Below are 18384 nucleotides of genomic sequence, written 5' to 3'. Positions count from 1 at the left end.
CTTGTTAGTGCTTACTACCATTCAGTAAAACGGCCCTTTAGGTTCTTAAAAAGTGTGACCTAAACTAAGTATATTCAAATGCCTCAGCAGAGAGAATCTTACTTAGGTTAATTTTCAGCAGAAATTTAAGGCTGTAATCTGAGCTGAAAATCTTCCCACCTTTTGGTACCTAATTTATGCTGGCTTTTACAAATTTGCAGTAGAGATTTCTACCGCAAGCTAGCAAGGTAAGTGCTCCGACACTCATAGGATTCCTATAAGCGTTGGAGCTTTTACATCGCCAGCCCATGGGAGTAACGTCGCAAAAGAAATCTACTGTATGGGCGTTTAATTTTCGAAAAATCAACTTTGCTAAAATGAGGAAAATGTTTAAAAAGAAGTTAAAAGGATCAGTTGCAAAGGTTAGGAGTGGAGTAAAATGGGTACAGAAGGATCGATTTTTCACTCCGTCAAAAATGATAAAGACTAGGGGACCCTCGATGAAGTTACAGGGAAATACTTTTAAAACCAATTGGAGGACATTTTTTTTTCACTCAGAGAATAGTTAAGCTCTGGAACGCATTGCCAGAGGTTGTGGTAAGAGCAGATAGCGTAGCTGGTTTTAAGAAAGGTTTGGACAAATTCCTGGAGGAAAAGTCCAGTCTGTTATTAAGAAAGACATGGGGGAAGCCACTGCTTGCCCTGGATTGGTAGCATGGAATGTTGCTATTTGGGATTCCAGAATATTGCTATTCTTTAGGATTCTGAATGGAATGTTGCTACTCCTTCGTTTTTGGCCAGGTACTAGTGACCTGGATTGGTCACCGTGAGAACGGGCTACTGGGCTTGATGGACCATTGGTCTGACCTAGTAGGGCTATTCTTATGTTCTTAAACCTCTACCACAGCTTTGTAAAAGGAGCCTGTAGACTGAGGGCCTAATTCTCTAAAGGATGCCGATCTCAGCGGCTGCCTAATAAGCAGCCATCGATTGTGTGTCAGTCACGCATCGGCGTCTTTCAGAGAATTGCATCTTTTTAAAACAGATGCCTTAAATGTAGGCCAGCATTTTACAGGCCTGTATTTAAGGTGTCTGTCTTGCACCTATGGAGATGCTTAGAGATGCTTAAAGATGCCGAAGGCTGCTTCCAGTGAAAACCATGCCCACGCCGGCCTTAGTTGTCAGTAGGCATGCTTAGACTCCTTCAAAGACATGAGTCAGAAACTATATTGTATGCATTCTTCGTGGCATGGATTTTTTTTATTTTTTTTTTTTAATGTGCTCCCGATTGACCGGTAAGACGGCGGTAGGATGTCTTCTGCTGCCTACGGTTGGGACGCTGTTTGTAGAATCAGCCCCTGAGAATATTTTAAAAAATTATTTCCATAGTAAACTTTTGTAATATTACAAACAATGCTTGGGATATGAACTGTTTATCTTCCTTCATGGCAATTGGCTTTTTTTTTTTTTTTTTTTTGCTACTTCTTTAAGCAACTTTATGAAAATCATAGGCGTTGGAACGGGGGAGGCCACAGGCGCCATGGCCTCGCCCCAAATTGCCGATAGTAAGAGGGCCGACAGAGATCCTACGGCAGAGAAACACCAACTGAGGCAGCAGCCTCGGCACTCTCAAGGGAGCGGCATCTTGCTGGCAGCCAGCTTACCTGTGGTCGACTCTCTCTGCACGCGTCCCTTCCCTGACATCTTTCTCCTCCAACTCAGGGACAGCAGAGGACTGAGAGGAGATATGGATGGGTGGGGTGGAAGGAGAGATGTGGGAGGGAGAGAGAAAGAAAGAAAGAAAGAAAGAGAGGAAGGAAGGAAATGAGGATGGAATAAGCCATAAAGAGGGGAGATGCTAGAAATGGTGGATCCATGTGGGAGAGCTATGAAGGAGAAGAGTGAGCAGAATAATGAACATAGGAGGGTAGAAATTTGATAATGGGAAACAGATAAAAGGGAATAAGAGGATGAGAAATGTGAAAGCAAGGTGATAAAAAGTTGATTAGATGAAAAGGAATAAAGCAATGTTTCATCTAAGCTGTGTGGCTGTGCACCTTTTGGTAGCAGACCATGCAGCCAGCACACCAGGACCTCTGGCCATACTCTGCTGCTGCCTGTGGCTTTGTGAAGAAAGAAGTGCAGCTGGACAAAAGGAGGTGGAGGCCTACTTGGATGTCTTAGAGCCGGCCAAAACACAGGTATACACCCTTGGGAGGGGGCATGAACTTGGAGCAAAGAAGGGAGAGAGAGAGTGCATTGGGACATAGAATGGAGGGGCATGAACTTGGGACATAGGATGGAGGGAGGAAAAGAGATACTGGAGTGGGGGAGGAAATAGAAAGGGAGAATTGTTGAGAATGGGTGTGAGAAGGAAAGAGATGACCATCAACTCCTGTTACGAAGGCTAGCAACGGCAGGTATCTCTGACCAAATCCTTCAATGGTTCACCTCTTACTTTGCAAATCGCACTGCTGTTGTCTCCTTTAATAATACAACTTCTTCTTCAATTCAAAACAGTTCTGGTCTCCCTTACTCTTTAATATCTACTTGGCTCCCTTATTAATACTCTGTCTATCTATTGGACTTACTGCTTATGCTTATGCAGATGACATTCAGGTAATTTATCTTATCAATGTCTCCAGTTCCGAGGACATCAATCTTCTCAATACCAAATTAGACAAAATCTGCCAGTGGCTCCACAAAAACATGCTGTCACTGAGTATAGCCAAATCCAAATGTCTTCTCTTTTCATGGAAAGGTAATATACAGCTTAGATCTCCCATTACAATAAATGATATCCCTATTATTTCTGTGTCTGCAACTAAAATTTTGGGTGTAATAATAGATAAATTACCTACCGCCCACAAATTAGCTCTATAGTAAAAAAATTGTTTCATAAGACTAAGGATCTCTTGCAAATATTCTAGACCCTCAATCTCTCAATATTCTAATACATTCTCTTATCATATCTAAGCTTGATTACTGTAATGCATTATATAAGGGTATCTACCAAAAAGATATCCGATACCTACAATTGATACAAAACATGGCCATAAAAATTTTTACAAACAAAAAGAAATTCAACCATGTCACTCCACTACTAAAAACAGCTCAGGTTGCCAATTCCATACCATATTATATAGAAAATAGCTATCCTTTCTTTCAAGGCTCAAACCATTAAAGAACCAGCCTTTATCCATAAACTTCTTATTCCACATGAACCTATAAGAGCTTTAAGATCCTCTTCTCTGCATTTACTTTATATACCATCCTTGAAAATTATTAGCACACGTCGGGCTACCTCGTTCGCAATCTTGGCCACTACAATATGGAATTCCTTACCTCTTCATATTAGGGCAGAAAACAACTTAGATAAATATAAGGGAAATCTAAATAATAATAATAATTATTTATTTATTATATACCGCCAAAGCCGTAGAAGTTTGAGGCGGTTTACAATAAAGAAGGGCTGGACAATCAGCAAATGGATACAATCAGAGAAAGGGTACAATCAGCAAATACAATCGGTGAATTGGAACAATAGATACAATTAATAGATGTAAGCAGGGGAGCTGGTACAATATAAGGGGTTAAGAGTAAGGTGAGCGGGGAGGAAGGAGAAAAGGAGATCTACGGGGCAAGGGTAGGGTAGGGATCTTGGGCTACAAATCGGTAGATTACCGTAGTTTTTAATAATTTTCTGCAGTTTAGGTAGGATGAGGAGCGCGAGGAAAATATTGCACAGCCAGTCATTTAGATGACCTGCTTGGAAGGCTAGAGTTCTGTTCAGATGTCTTTTGCAACGGCGGGCTTTTAGAGTTGGATGGCTGAAGAGATGAGCTTTGCGAGTGGGTCTGGATGTACGATCCATGGTAAAGTGGGGGACCATGTATAAGGGGGCCGAACCATGGATGGATTTGTAGCAGAGGCAGGCAAACTTGAACAGCACTCTTGCTTCCAAGGGTAGCCAGTGGAGTTTTTGGTAATAAGGAGTAATGTGTTCCCATTTTTTCAACCCAAAGATCAGTCGAATTGCTGAATTTTGGATGATACGTAGTCTTTGAATAGTTTTTTTGAAGGAACCCAGGTAGATAATGTTGCAGTAGTCGAGTAAGCTCAGGATGGAGGATTGGACCTACCTATGCTGAGATGCATTTGACTGTTAATTAGATTTGGTTACAGCCAGGGTTATTCTATAATCTTTCCAATTATACCTATTGTATTACCCATTCTATGTAAATTTTAACAAATAATGCAATTGTAACTTTCCCCTTCCCTCCTACCCAATCATGTTTGTCCAAATTGTTTTGTCAATTGTCTAACTTAGTTAAATTATATGTATTACCACAATCTGCTGGTTTTTAAATTGTACATCGCTTAGATATTTTTTATAAGCGATACATCAAATGTAAATAAAACTTGAAACTTGAAACTTCACCCCTAGCTTCCCTACTGTGGTTTACCTTCTATGTATTCTTTACTCTTAATTTGTAATTCTCCCCATTTTCCTAATGTTTTAAGTTGGTCATGTATTATTTTGTGAGTATTCATTCATTTACTGTCTCCCCTTTTTAATTATAAATTGTGAAAGGCTTAGAAGTTTTGATTTGCATTTTTTATCAAAAATTTTAATAAACTTGGAAACTTGAAAAGGAAGAAAGAGGAGAATTGTTGGACATAGGGAGGGAGAGAATTGTTGGGCATGGTGGTGGGAGTGAGGTAGAGAGAGATGTTGGATGTGATGGTCTAGGTCGCTCATTCCTGAACCTTCTCCATCACCACTATATCTCTCTTGAGACAAGGAGACTAGAATCGAGCGTAATACTCCAGATGAGGTCGCACCATGGAGCAACACAGGAGCATCACAACATTCCTCGTCTTGTTAAGCATCCCTTTTCCAATAATTCCCAGCATCCTCTTTGCCCACTTGGCCACCGCCGCACAATGGGCCAAGGAAAACTAGACCTAAATGCCCCTGCCAAAGTTGTGCGCAGATCAGGAGTATTCTATAAAAGCGTACCTAATAGGAATGCTCATGCGCCACCCACGCTCTTCCCCTGGCCATGCCCCTTTTTGAGATTCACGCACTAGAAACAACATGCACCACTTTACAGAATGCACATCACAAGTTGTGCACAAAACTTCTAATTAGCATCAATTATTAGATGTTAATTGCTTATTATCGGTGCAGATATGTATTGTTAAACAATTAAGCTGCATATGCAAATTGGCTAAATGTACCAAAATGCAATATACAGAATTTTTTTGGGGGGAGGGAGTATAAAACCTCTATGTTAACAGTTGGAGTGTTCCCAGTATTTTGTGGAAGGCAATGAGGCAAGAGTTTGTGAAGACCAAACCAGTGACAGAATTCAAAAGTGCACAGGATAAACACAGGCAGTGGCATAGCGAGGGTGGGAGGTGCCCAGGGCAGTGGCGCCCCTCCCTGCCTCCCTCTCTGAGCTTAAATGTTAGTCATGCAAATGAGCATTATGGCACTGATTCTATATACAATGCCTATTGGGTGCCAATTTTTTTAGTTGGCTTAATCAGCATGGTAATTGACCATGCCAGTTTTCAGCCAATAAAAAAAAAATTAATTAATTGTTTGGTGCCGAATTCGTAGGATACCTAGCAACGTCTAAGTGGAGGAGCCTTCACATGCTTAAGGATACCTAATGACGACTATCTGAAAAAGAAGGTGTGGTTAGGGGCGGAGAATAGATGTGGTTCAGTTTGGCATCGTTAGACATCTGACACAGATACCACCAAATTAGGTGGGGGGGAAGCGGTACCATAACTAAAGCGCGCCGGATATTGGCACGCCGACAAACCTGCGGTGACATTTGCATGCAGGACTAATGCGTGCCATCGCTTCTGCCGGTTTCAGGCCTTCAGGTATGCGCTCTGAGGGGGGTGTTGGGGGGAACCCCCCAGTACACTTAGAAGTCCTGGCGCTCCCGTGGGGGTGAGGTTGGGGGGAAAATCCAACCCCCCTACTACACAGAAAACTCCCTGAAAACTCCCGAAGGAGAACGGGAGTTTCCAGTGTAGTAGGGGGCTTATCCCATCCCCCACACATCCCCTCCCCAACAGGAGCACCGGGACTTCTAAGCGTAGTGGGCGGTCCCCACCCCACCTCACCCCCCTCAGAGCTCAATCCTGAAGGCCTGAAACTGGCAGAAGCGGCGGCGTGCATCAGTCCTGCGTGCAAAAGTCGTTGCAGGGTTGTCAGCGCGCCAATGTCCAGCGCGCTTTTGACGGCTCACCGGGAAAAGCTGGCCTAATGGAGCGGCACCTATTTCTAGAACCTAACGGTATCTAAATCTGCTTAGGGTGATGCTAGGCCTGATTCTATAAATGATGTCTAATGGTTGATTGACAACAGTGCTGAGCAGCGCCTAAAATGTAGACATTGTTAGGTGCCATTTATAGAATCCAGCCCTATGTGTGATTCTATTAACCGTATCTAACTCCAGAGGTGATTTATAGAATACTACTAATAATAATTATCACTTACATAGCTCTGAAAGGCTTACACAGCACTGTACATTAATAGACAGTCCTTGCACAGAAGAGCTTACAATCTAACTTGGACAGACAGACATAACATATAGGGTTAAAGATGCAGAACTTGCCTTTTCAAATTTGGTTACTTTGTACTGGCTTTTTATTTTTAAGTCACATGTGTAAGTTGTTTATTGTATACTGTTATTTTAATAATCTGCTATGTTTTGTTTTATTATGTATGTATCATTGTTGTCCACATAGATGGTTGATATGTGGGCTACAAGTGTTTAAACTAAATAAATAAACCCAAAGGTGAGAGTTGAAAGCACTCTCGAAGAGGTGGGCTATGAACTGGGCCTTGAACATTGCCAGAGACGGAGCCTGCCGTAGGGATTCCGGCAGCTTGTTCCAAGCATATGGGGCAGCAGGGTAGAAGGGATGGAGTCTGGAGTTGGCAGAGGAAGAGAAGGGCACAGACAGAAGGGACTTATCAGCTAAGCAGAGCTTGGGGGGGGGGGGCATAGGGGAAGATAAGTGAAGGGAGATAGTGAGGGGCAGCTGAGTGAGTGCATTTGTAGGTCAAGGATTGATGGGAAGCCAGTGAAGTGACTTTAGAAGAGGGGTAACGTGCGTATAGCGGCTCTTATGGAATATGAGCCGTGCTGATTTTTTTCAGTGTCAGTTTTATAGCTGACATATATATTTACTCCTGAATGACAAGGGATGCTGAAAATCTCATAGGATTTGTTACAGAACATATTGAATGGTCCTGTAGTATGTGCCCAATTCTTCTTTAGGCTCACCAAAAGAGAATCTAGGAAATTTGCTTATTATTATTATTATTATGTCATCAGAGAATATTCTCTTTTGCTGCTTTCACTGTATAAAAATTGCTCAGAAAGAAAGAGATTATCCCCCTCAGTTTTAACAATTCAGTCATATTTAATTATCTACTTTTAACTATCATGAGATTTTAACTGTGAGGTACTTTAGAACATGTACAGTCTTGATTAAATACCGAGATCTATTTTAATTACTGTTAAAAAAAAATCCCACTTTAATCACCAAATACATAATTCATTCTCCTGAATTCTTTTAAGAAAAGGAATCCTTTTTATTCCATAATTTCAAACACTCTTCTAGTAACGGAAAGCACTCATAGAAACACAGAAACATGACGGCAGATAAAGGCCAAATGGCCCATCTAATCTGTCCATCCACAGTAATCATTATCTCTTTCTCTCTCTGAGAGATCCCACGTGCCTAGCCCAAGCTTTCTTGACATCAGACACAGTCTCTGTCTCCACCACCTCTTCCAGGAGACTGTTCCACGCATCTATCACCCTTTCTGTAAATAAATATTTCCTCAGATTACACCGGAGCCTATCACTTCTTAACTTCATCCTATGCCCTCGCATTGCAGAGTTTCCTCTCAAATGAAAGAGACTCGACTCGTGGGCATTTATATTACGTAGGTATTTAAACGTCTCTACCATATCTCCCCTCTCCCGCCTTTCCTCTAAGTTAAGGGGGTAGCAATGGGAAAGCTTCCATTAAAATTAAATAGAAGCTTCCATCCTTTTAGAATTCATATGATTGGTGGAACGCTGAGGTTTCATCGTAATCCATTATAAACAATTATACGGTAATTATTAGCGATGCAAAACATTAGCTGGGCATTGGCGCCAAGATATAAGCACCACAATATGGTATACTTAGCGCCAATTATATAATGGCTTCTGGGTGGGCCTAAGCTTTTATAGAATACTGCTACAGCAAGCTGAAAGTTTGGCACCAACTTAGTTCACATGAATGAAAATATTCTATAAGTTGCATGATCATTTGGTGACGCGCTTATGATCTGCCCATATGTGCATCTCCCTGGCAATTGTGCAATAATTTTACTAAAGGGAGTTAAGCCCAATCAGGCTTTTTCAGAAACGCATTAAAGTGTTTTGCGGCATTGCTTGTTTGTGGATGTTAACCTGTGCCGTACTAATTTTTAAAAATATTATGGGAGGGGGGCGTGTCATGGGTGCATGTGTTATATTTAAGGCACAGTGATTGGCTAATGAAGATTTAATGTGGGAGCACTTAGGTCCCGATTCTATATAAGTCACCTAAAAACTTGAGCTTGGATTCTCCAACTGGTGCCATTGGCGGTGGCCGCCGATCGCATGCCAATCAAGCGATGGCACCAGCTAGAGAATCCCACCTTTGGCAAAGGTAGGTGCCGGAAATGTAGGCCAGGGTTTTCCAGGCCAACATTTTTGGTGCCTACCTTTGACCTGAATCACACCTCTGTAGGCACTTTACGCCACCTAACGCCACTTTCAGTGTTAGCGGGTGCCCACAGAGGCTTGATTCCAGCATCATTTTTTAGGTGCTGATACGCGCCTAGAAAATCAGTTTAAAATGTTGTTTAAACAGCATTTTTCACTGAGCTTGGGCATCCTAATGGCACCTTAAAAAAGGCACCATTTTAAAAATCTGGCCCTTGGTGCCAGCTAGAGCAGTGTTAAGTGCAATTCTATAAATCTAAATGGTGCTAAGCAAGATTCTAACTTTTCGGTGCGCCATATTATGCCAGGGTTTTCTTGGCCTAAATGTTTGTGCCTATGTTAGGCGCACAATGGTGCCTAAGTGAAAAACAGATGCCTAACTCAAAAACATTCCCATGATTCACCCCTAACCCCGCCCACTTTTAGGTAGGCGCTTTGGACTAGGCGCCTACTTTTTATAGAATCACTTTTTTCGAGTTAGGCCCCTAATTTTCAATTAAGTCAAATTAATGGCAATTATGAGATCTTAAGTGCCAATTAAGTGCTGATTAAGCCTATCAATTAAGTTACGTGCCTACATTGGCTAGGCATGCCAATGTAGTTGTCTAGCTTTAGAGAATTTGGGGTTAGCGCCTTGTAAATAGGAGATGGTAAGTGCTCTCACATTAACTCTATTAAGGCATTGTGGACTGGATTCAGTAAATGCCACCCAAATTTGGGAGCCAAAAAGAATCAGGGCAGAGCGCTACTATATAAAAGGCTCTCCAAGTTGAGCGCTCCTTATAGAATAGCCCTTGGAGTCCACTCCAACACCTAAATTTGAGCGCTAGTATTTATGCCAGCTAAAATCAGTTGTAAGTGATATGCCCAACTCTTAGAATTTAGGGACAGGTGTTGATGCCCCTGTACAGGTCATTGGTGAGGCCCCACTTGAAGTATTGTGTTCAGTTTTGGAAGCCCTATCTGTCAAAGGATATAAGAAGACTTGAAGTGGTCCAGAAGAAGGCAACAAAAATGGTAAGGGATTTGAGCCAAAAGAAGTACGAGAAGAGACTGGAAGACCTACATATGTCTACTCTGGAGGAGAGGAGGGACAGGGGAGATATGATACAGACGTTTAGATACTTGAAAGGTATTAATATAGAACCAAATCTTTTCCAGAGAAAGGAAAATGGTAAAACTAGAGGCATAAATTGAGGTTGCAGGGACGTAGACTTAGGACTGATGTTAGGAAATTCTTTTTCACGGAGAGGGTGGTGGATGCCTGGAATGTCCTCCCAAGGCAGAAGGTGAAAAGGAAAACAGTGATGAAATTCAAAAATACATGGGATAAACATAGAAGATCTCTAATTAGAAAATAAATGGCATAAACTGAAGAACTAATGCCTATACTGGGCAGACTTGCATGGTCTGTGTCTCGTATATGGCGTTTCTGTATAGGATGGGCTAGGGAGGATATTGATGGGAACTCCAGTAACTTGGAACATGAAGACATTGCTGGGCAGACTTTACGGTATGTATCCGCAAATAACAAGATGGTTGGATAGGCTGGAGTGAGCTTCAATGGCAACTCCAGTAGTTGGGCCTAAGGACAGTAACCAGGTAGACTTTACAGTCTTTGACCCTGAAATATCAAAGAAAAATAACAATTTAATTTAACCATGAATTTATAATGTGTGTAACTAATGAACAGAATGGATGGACCGTTCAGTTCTTTATCTGCTATCATTTACTATATTACTAAATCTTTGTAGTAAGAGCGGTTAACGTAGCTGTTTTAAAATAGGTTTGGACAAGTTCCTGGAGGAATAGTCCACAGTCTGCTATTGAAACAGACATGGGGGAAGCCTTGCTTGCCCTGGATCAGCAGCATGAAATATTGCTACTCTTTGGGGTTTTGCCAGGTACTTGTGACCTGGATTAGCCACTGTGAAGGCAGGATACTGGACTACATAGACCACTGGTCTGACCCAGTAAGGCTATTCTTATGTTCTTATGTTTGGAATACCCTGCCCTCTTTTGGGTTTCAAAATACGGGATTTAGTTTTGCGCCCAGAATAACACCAAGGAAGAGGCACATGCAAATATTTAACAATGCCAATTAACTGCAATAATTGATTAACATCTTTGATCAGAACCCAATTTTAGGCTCCATTTATAGAATCTGGAGATGGGTGCTAATGACGTTAGTGCATGACCTGAGGTAAAATATATTTTAAAAAATCCCACCAAAGTGCTGTGATAAAGCTGGTTATAGCATGTTGTAAAATCCTACTTAGCATGTGGTAAGCCCAGATTCTAGCACATTTTAGTAAAAGGTCCCTAAGTGATTTGCATACACTGATTAAATGCAAATTTTGAATTACTGTCACCAATGAGACACAGAAGTGTGAGACTTCTGTAATATAGGTGCACTATTGGCACTGAATGTAAGGTACCAGCTTATGCAACTGTCTTTCATGTGATCAATATTTAGCTAAAACCAAAAAAGAAACTGCAGAATTAATGTACTTGATGTAGGAACTTTATTTAGATCAACAAAAATGTTGTTTCATAGTGGTCCGCCTTAATGTGGAAAAAGGGACCCAACACGGTCCGTGTTTCGATCAACAAATCTTCATCAGGGGTCCGATGTGTTCCTTTTGTAATGAACCATGTGGAGCAGGATAACGTTCAAAAGTTTTCGAAGCTCGTGGGACAGCCGAACTGAAAGCGGTGCGGCTCAGGGCACAGCTGGGTCCCTGTTTCCATATTAAGGTGGACAACTAAAAAAAGTTCCTGCGTCAAGTACATCAATGTGGCAGTTTCTTTTTTGGGATCTCGTTGTTTTACATTTACTGCAGACTAGCTAGACTTTTTCTTTGGTGACATCAGTATTTAGCTGGCAGGAAATGCTAACTGCCTCTGGTTGCACTGAACCCAGATGGCCAGTGCCGGAACCCAAGCACTGAATTTTCTGGTCTTTGATGGCCCCTGGAACATATCCTGGTATGGCCGATATTCATTGTCATACTTGTGTGGCTAACCAGGCAAAGTTAGGACTGCTGTTTATGTAGGGCTACCTGACATCTGGAAAAACCCGGTCCTCGAGAGCCACAGGCAGGTCAGCAGGATATCCACAATGAATATGTATGAGATAGATTTGCGTCTCAAGGAGGCAGTGCATGCAAATCTATTTTATACATATTCATTGTGGATATCCTGAAAACCTGACCTGCCTGTGGCTCTCGAGGACCGGACATGCCTATCCCTGGCCTACGGAAACATCTCACTTACACGTAGGAAGTAATTTTTAAAGTCCTTGTTTTTGCTGTGTGACTTAAGGCCTGCAAGCTCTGCTTTTCAAAAAGAAATACCCTACTCATTTGCATTGGTTTCAAGCAGCGTTTCACTCACGGCTCCCCACATATCAGCTTTTCCATGTATCTACCACTATAGAACCCTCAGGGACCCCTGAAGAAGACTTTTTGTCGAAATGCGGACCGTGTTGGGTCCTGCGCCCTTAGCGGACTAAGTCCTTTAGGTTTTTATGTGGATGATTTCATAAGAACATAAGAATTGCAGCTGCTGGGTCAGACCAGTGGTCCATCCTGCCCGGCAGTCCGCTCACGCGGCGGCCCCTAGGTCAAGACCAGTGCTCCAAATGAGTCCAGTCTCACCAGTTTAGCAAGAACTTGTCCAACTTTGTCTTGAAACCCTGGATGGTGTTTTCCCTTATAATGGACTCCGGAAGAGCGTTCCAGTTTTCTACCACTCTCTGGAACTTTTGGAACTTTGACATTCTCAATAAAGTCCATCTAAGGAACATTGTCACTCCACAATGTTTTTTTGGTTTCTTCTGGATTTTCTTCTCTGTGGATACTTTGGGGTCAGCTCTCTTTGGTTTTGGCTGTGTGACTTAAGGCCTACAAGCTCTGTTTTTCAAAAAGAAATACCTTACTGATGGCAAGATTCTCAAAACTTTAACGTGGTCGCTAAACTGTTTTCTGGCGGTTTAGCCTGCACGCATTTAGCGGCGGATTATCAAAACAGATTATCTCTATCTTTAGCGAGGTTTCTAGCAGTCTCCAATAATGGCATGCAAATGGGCTCTTTAACATTGAAATGAGCCCTCCGGTGGATTCTTAAAAATCGCCGAGGCATTTTCAAAGAGCGACGTCAGCTTTTGGCGACCACAAAGCTGCGACTGGTCTGGGGGGGGGCCGTTACAGTGCCAGCACTTGTGTTTTGACTATGGATAATGAAAAAAAAAAAGTATATCTATATATTTTATAAGTGGAGGGTAGTAAAATCACGCTTCTTTTGAGTTTTTGGGAAAGACAGGCATGTTTCATGCGCGCTTGTTATAAGCCAACGTTTCTTCTTGAGCGCGTGCATGATGCCCTTGTCTTGTGTGTTTCGCTGCTGTCCGCCAATCTTATTTGCATGCGCGATTTTTTAAGAATATCTCGGGTTTTTAGATTCGGTATCAAAACGGCTGCGTTAGCAGACCATCGCTTTTTAACGCGGGTTTTTTGAAAATCTTAGCCTGAGTTTCCTTTTCAAAAACTGGTGGCCAACCAATGCTTTGGACGCTTTCACGCCTGGGAACTTTGCACCCTCTTCACAGAAAGTATAAAGTGAGTATCTTTAAAGCAGGGGTGTCCAACCTGCGGCCCCGTGAAGTGTTTTGTGTGGCCCCGGTCGAGGGCGATGCAGTGTTTTCCTCTGCTGCCCCAAGGTGTTTACCATCTTGCCAGCTCCCTCCTCTGTCTTGTTGCAGCGTTTGCGCATTTGTGCGGCCTCAGAAACATTTTTTTTCGGCCAATGCGGCCCAGGGAAACCAAAAGGTTGGACATTCCTGCTTTAAAGCATGCAGAAGGATTTCAAAGGGAAAATCTTGGGCACCACTTTCTGCCCCTGATATATACCTTTCTAATTTGAGTGAAAGCTTCACATTGTACGGTAGATACCTTTACCCAAAAAGAAGGCCAACTTTTAGCAGCTGAGGTTACCTGGGGAAAAACAACACAGGAAACAATTTTGAAAAGAATAGGACGGGGGTCTGTTATTCAATTTTACTTTTTTTTTTTTTTTAGTTCAATCATCAGTGTGCTTTCTTGATATCTAGACATGAAACCATGAAAACTCATGAATGGAGGAATAGATTCAGGAAATATGTGTGTTGAGGTTATAAACATTACTCTTAGATAATGCTGCTTCATTGAAACTACAGTGGAGTTTGGTTTTTGTTTTTATTTTTAGGTTTATTTTTAGTTTTCAAAAGTTCATTTGTACTCAACTGTAATGTATTCTGCAGACAAACTATAGACAATTTCCAGTTAAGACTTTTCTGGATTTAATATTAAGCATACACTGCTCTAAATATACCATGCATGAAATAAATAGTGACCTAAACTACACCAAGAAAAATTAAAATGTTTCTTCTTGAAAATACATTTATCAGTTGAGACAGGCACACTGACAGACACATCCTGCCTAGTCCCAAATCCAAAGCAACTTTTCTGAGATACCAGTCGAACATCCATGCAAAGTGTGCTAAAAACCATGCTTCTAAAATGAGAAAATCCTGCCTGAAGGTGGAAAAAAAAAAATGAACAGCACCGACTCATCAATCTCATTCAGCACATCCTGACCCTGAATATTTTCCAGGTCTGAGAACTTTGCAGTGTGGTTTCAATTCTCTTGCGAATAATTAGCAATATGCTTCGTGGCAAGCACAGTGGATGAACAGACAAGATATTTTATGGGGATGAAAGCCAGCCATGAAGCCGGGGGGGGGGGGGGGGGGGGGTTTGTAACACAATGAAAGCGCCATCATAGTTCTACATGGGATTGGACAAGTTAAACTGCAGGGGTTTGTGTTTTTTTTTTTTTTTAATTTTGCATGTTTTATTTCTCTCTGTTCCATGTTAGATTCACAATATCACCTCTAAAAGATTCCCAGACAGTAATGCAGCCACAAAGGGATTATGTTAATGTCTGCACACCAACCATTCCAGTGAAACTTATTTAGATCAAAACATTCAATGAATAAAACAAACTTTTTTTTTAAAGCACAAAACTAACAACATCCCTTCACTGTTGGGGGGGAACATCATTTCAAATTTCATTTAGGAATTTTTTTTTTTTTTTTTTTTTAAATCACCATATGTTTGTCGTTTGAAAATATTTTTGTGTGTGTTCCATGAAGTAATTTGAGGCTAAGAGCTCTTTAGCTTTGTAAAGAATACGACAACCTTTTCCTAAAGAAATGGAAATTACAAGTCCTCAGACTTGGCCCTGTTGAAGTTTATAATAGCAAGAAGAAGAAGAAAAAAAAATTCGACCACATTTCACGTCAGCAGAAAAAGTACTGTTTCCTGGTCTCCTCGTTCCTTGACTTTAATGTGAGTGTAATAACAGATCTGCATTATCTCTGTGGCTTAATGGCTTTTTAAGTCTACCAAACAACCCAGCTTCATTAATGACCCCAGACAGACTGAGTGGAGGAAGTACAGTGGCTTCCAGGGACTTTAGCCCTTTCTGAATTTTCCAGCATTTTCCAAGATGAGGAACATGCTGGTAAATATTACTGGCATATCCTTTCACAGACGGTCCTGCCTTGCATAGTCTGCTCTGAAGGCTTTGCAAGTTGATTTATCACTCTGTATTGGACTGAATGCCCTCTACTACTGCTCCAAAAAGAGACAGCAGATCTGTGAGACTTTCACATTGCATTGCTCTGCAGCAGAGAAAAGTGTGTGCATGGGCTGCATTAGAAGACGAGAAACATTTTAACCAAATACCATATGAACTTTCATACAGACGTTTCCATTTGGAAACATTACATTTACCAAGCTTACACCATGCAGCAAGCAGAACTAAGTTTAGCTTTCATATTCACTATTATATGAAAAGCACAGTGAATTAAACGCTAATAAACTGAACAAGAGAAATGATCTTTCTTCTGATGGCAAGGTATCAATCTAAACACATCTGCAGATCCAAGAAGCTTAAAACTATATAAATTTGGTTAAGAGTCTGTAAGCTTGGTGCACGTTACAAGACAATGGAATAAAACCCATACCTTTTAATCCAGGGATTTTGCCAGTGGACCTCTCAAAGCAGAGATGTAATTACACTAAATATTCAGCTCAGGCAAGAAAGCTTGCAGGTGTGGGAAGAAGGGGGCAGGCTATTGGTACTTCTCTGTGACTGTCACTTAGACAGAAAACCCTCCTGCTTCCATTCCATTGCACAGAAAGAAAATAAAGTTTCTCTGAATGAACAGAATCCAGGCTGACACCCACATTAGCTCATATGGTAATGATATTGTTTCCTGTACTCTAGCCAAAAACTTTATCAGCTTTTTTCCCTTTATTTCTTTTTCATCTGTTTGGGATCCCAAACTACTTGTACAGCACAACATGAATGCTTGACCTAAAATTCAAAATACTCAAAGTTCTCAGACCTCTCCCACCCCCCCACAAAGCATAGCAGAATACTTTGGGGTCAATTTCCAACAGATTTAACTGGCCAACTTCAGGAATAAGTCCACCAAACCTCTGTTTTAAGGTTTTCTGCTTCGGGTGAGCTCCTAAATTCACAGGGCAGACAGGACAACAAGGGGGCAGATCCTGACATGTTCTTGGGGTGGGCTGTAGACCTAGGCTAACTCTGAGTGTTATCTGGTTGGGTTTAGTCAAGCAACCAGAGTCGTTCAAATAGACGACCTAAATCTAGATGGTCAAGTTTTTCCAGCTTGGGTTTAGTCAGGCAACTACAGTCGCCCAAATAGTAGACTTAAATCTAGACGGTCAAGGTTTTCCAGCTTGGGTTTAGTCAGGCAACTACAGTCACCCAAATAGAAGACCTAAATCTAGACGGTCAAGTTTTCCCAGCTTGGGTTTAGTCAGGCAACCACAGTCGCCCAAATAAAAGACCCAAATCTAGACGGTTAAGTTTTCCAAGCTTGATTTAGGTTCATTAAGAATGCTGTCTTTCTAGAAAATGATGTCAAAGTTTACATACCGAAGGTGGTCATAATTTTGTAGAATGATAGCACGTTCGTATACATGCAAGGGTGCGTTCACAGAGAAGGAGCATGGACAGGACCAACATTTGCAGGTGCAACTTACAGAATGCTGTAAATTGCACACTGAAGTGCCAGATTTCGGTATGCCCACTTGTGTCTGTCATCGACAAGGAATAAATGGTCACATCTAAATGTGGGCTCATTGAGGCTGATTTATGCCAGCATTCTAAAACAGAGTTGGCGCTTAGTTTGGACTGAAAACTCAACTAAAATGAACCAATTACAATTAGGCTATTTTGACTGTTCAGCTATGCTTTGAAAATTGGACCCGCCTACAATACACCTTATTCAGGATAACAGTACGTCTGTGAATAAGTTTTCAAATAGAATACATGTTTCTAGAATTTAGGAGGGGAGAATTCATCAAGAGGCTCTTACCAATTTAACATGAGTTAATGATTAGTGCATATTAAATGCTGACACCCATTATATATTCCTCTGAGTGTCTTAGGGGCTCACAATCGAAACGGAAATACATCTAAAAACTGGCCTAAATCGGCACTTGGACAATCAGTGAGACATGTCGTCCAAGTGCTGATAATCGAACCGGGTTTTAGACGTATCTAAAAATAATTTAGGTCTTCACAGTGCTGCAGTACGCCCAGAACTAAAAGGGGCGTTTCAGGAAAAGTAGTGAGGGCGGGATTTGGGCAGGACGTGGACCGTCCTAGACTTAGTCGTACTGCATGTATAACTGAAAGTTTTAACAACACTGCCTAGACGGAACTTGGACATTGTGACTTAGGCCATCTAAAACCAGGTCTAAGTCATAAGAAGGTATCCAAAGTGACCAGATAATCACTGCAGGGACAAAGATCAGACCCCTACACACTCCCCCAGTGATCACTGACCCCCCCACCACCACCACCATAAAAATCATAATAAAAACGTCACATATCTGCCTCCAGAACATCAGCACCTGGCAGCCTGGCAGAGGAAAGCCTAGAAGAACTGCACAGAAGTGGTTTAAGTGGTCTGGGTGGTGTGCTAGTGAACCATGGAGAGGAGAACCCAGGCCCATAAGTCACTCTAACCAATGCATGCATGGTGAAACATGTGCACCCACCAAATCCCCCTAAAACCCTTATGTACTGCCATATAAGTGGCACCTGCAGCCATAAGGGCTATTGGGGTGGCAGACAGGTGGGTCTAATAGGTTCTGGGGGGTATTTGGGGGGCTTGCCATGACCTATAAGGTTGTGGTGAGATGTGTATGTGGCACCCCTTTTTGTGAAGTTCACAGCAATGCCCTGTAAGGTACCCCACTACTCTGGTGCAATGTTTGGGTGTCCAGTCCATCACTTTGCTGACCTCGCCCACATCCAAAAGGTCTTGTTCTGGGTGTTTTTGACTTGGATGAATTTTTGGACGAGAATGGGGTATAACGATAGACGACTTAGCGGTCTGGACGATCAAATGGCTGGTCGTCCAACTAGGTGATTTTCGTAAAAAAAAAATTTTGGATGTATTTATTGGGAATAAACATTTTACTTAGCTGACTTTGGGCTAGATTCACAAAGCAAAGCGATCATG

General features: G+C 41.8%; 1 protein-coding gene across 1 annotated transcript in view; it reads right to left on the bottom strand.

The window, feature by feature from the left end:
- DCN (decorin) overlaps positions 1-16038 on the bottom strand; it is a 75377-nt gene extending 59339 nt beyond the window's left edge. Inside the window, exon 1 of the mRNA XM_033951777.1 lies at positions 15844-16038. The gene's annotated coding sequence lies outside the window, so the exon portion shown is untranslated. The remainder of the gene's footprint in view (positions 1-15843) is intronic.
- Positions 16039-18384: the final 2346 nt, after the last annotated feature.

The sequence above is a fragment of the Geotrypetes seraphini genome, chromosome 7, assembly GCF_902459505.1.
Source record: "Geotrypetes seraphini chromosome 7, aGeoSer1.1, whole genome shotgun sequence".
Classification (NCBI taxonomy): Eukaryota; Metazoa; Chordata; class Amphibia; order Gymnophiona; family Dermophiidae; genus Geotrypetes; species Geotrypetes seraphini.
The sequence above is the reverse complement of the archived record's forward strand: the minus strand, read 5'-3'. Positions and strand labels throughout refer to the sequence as shown.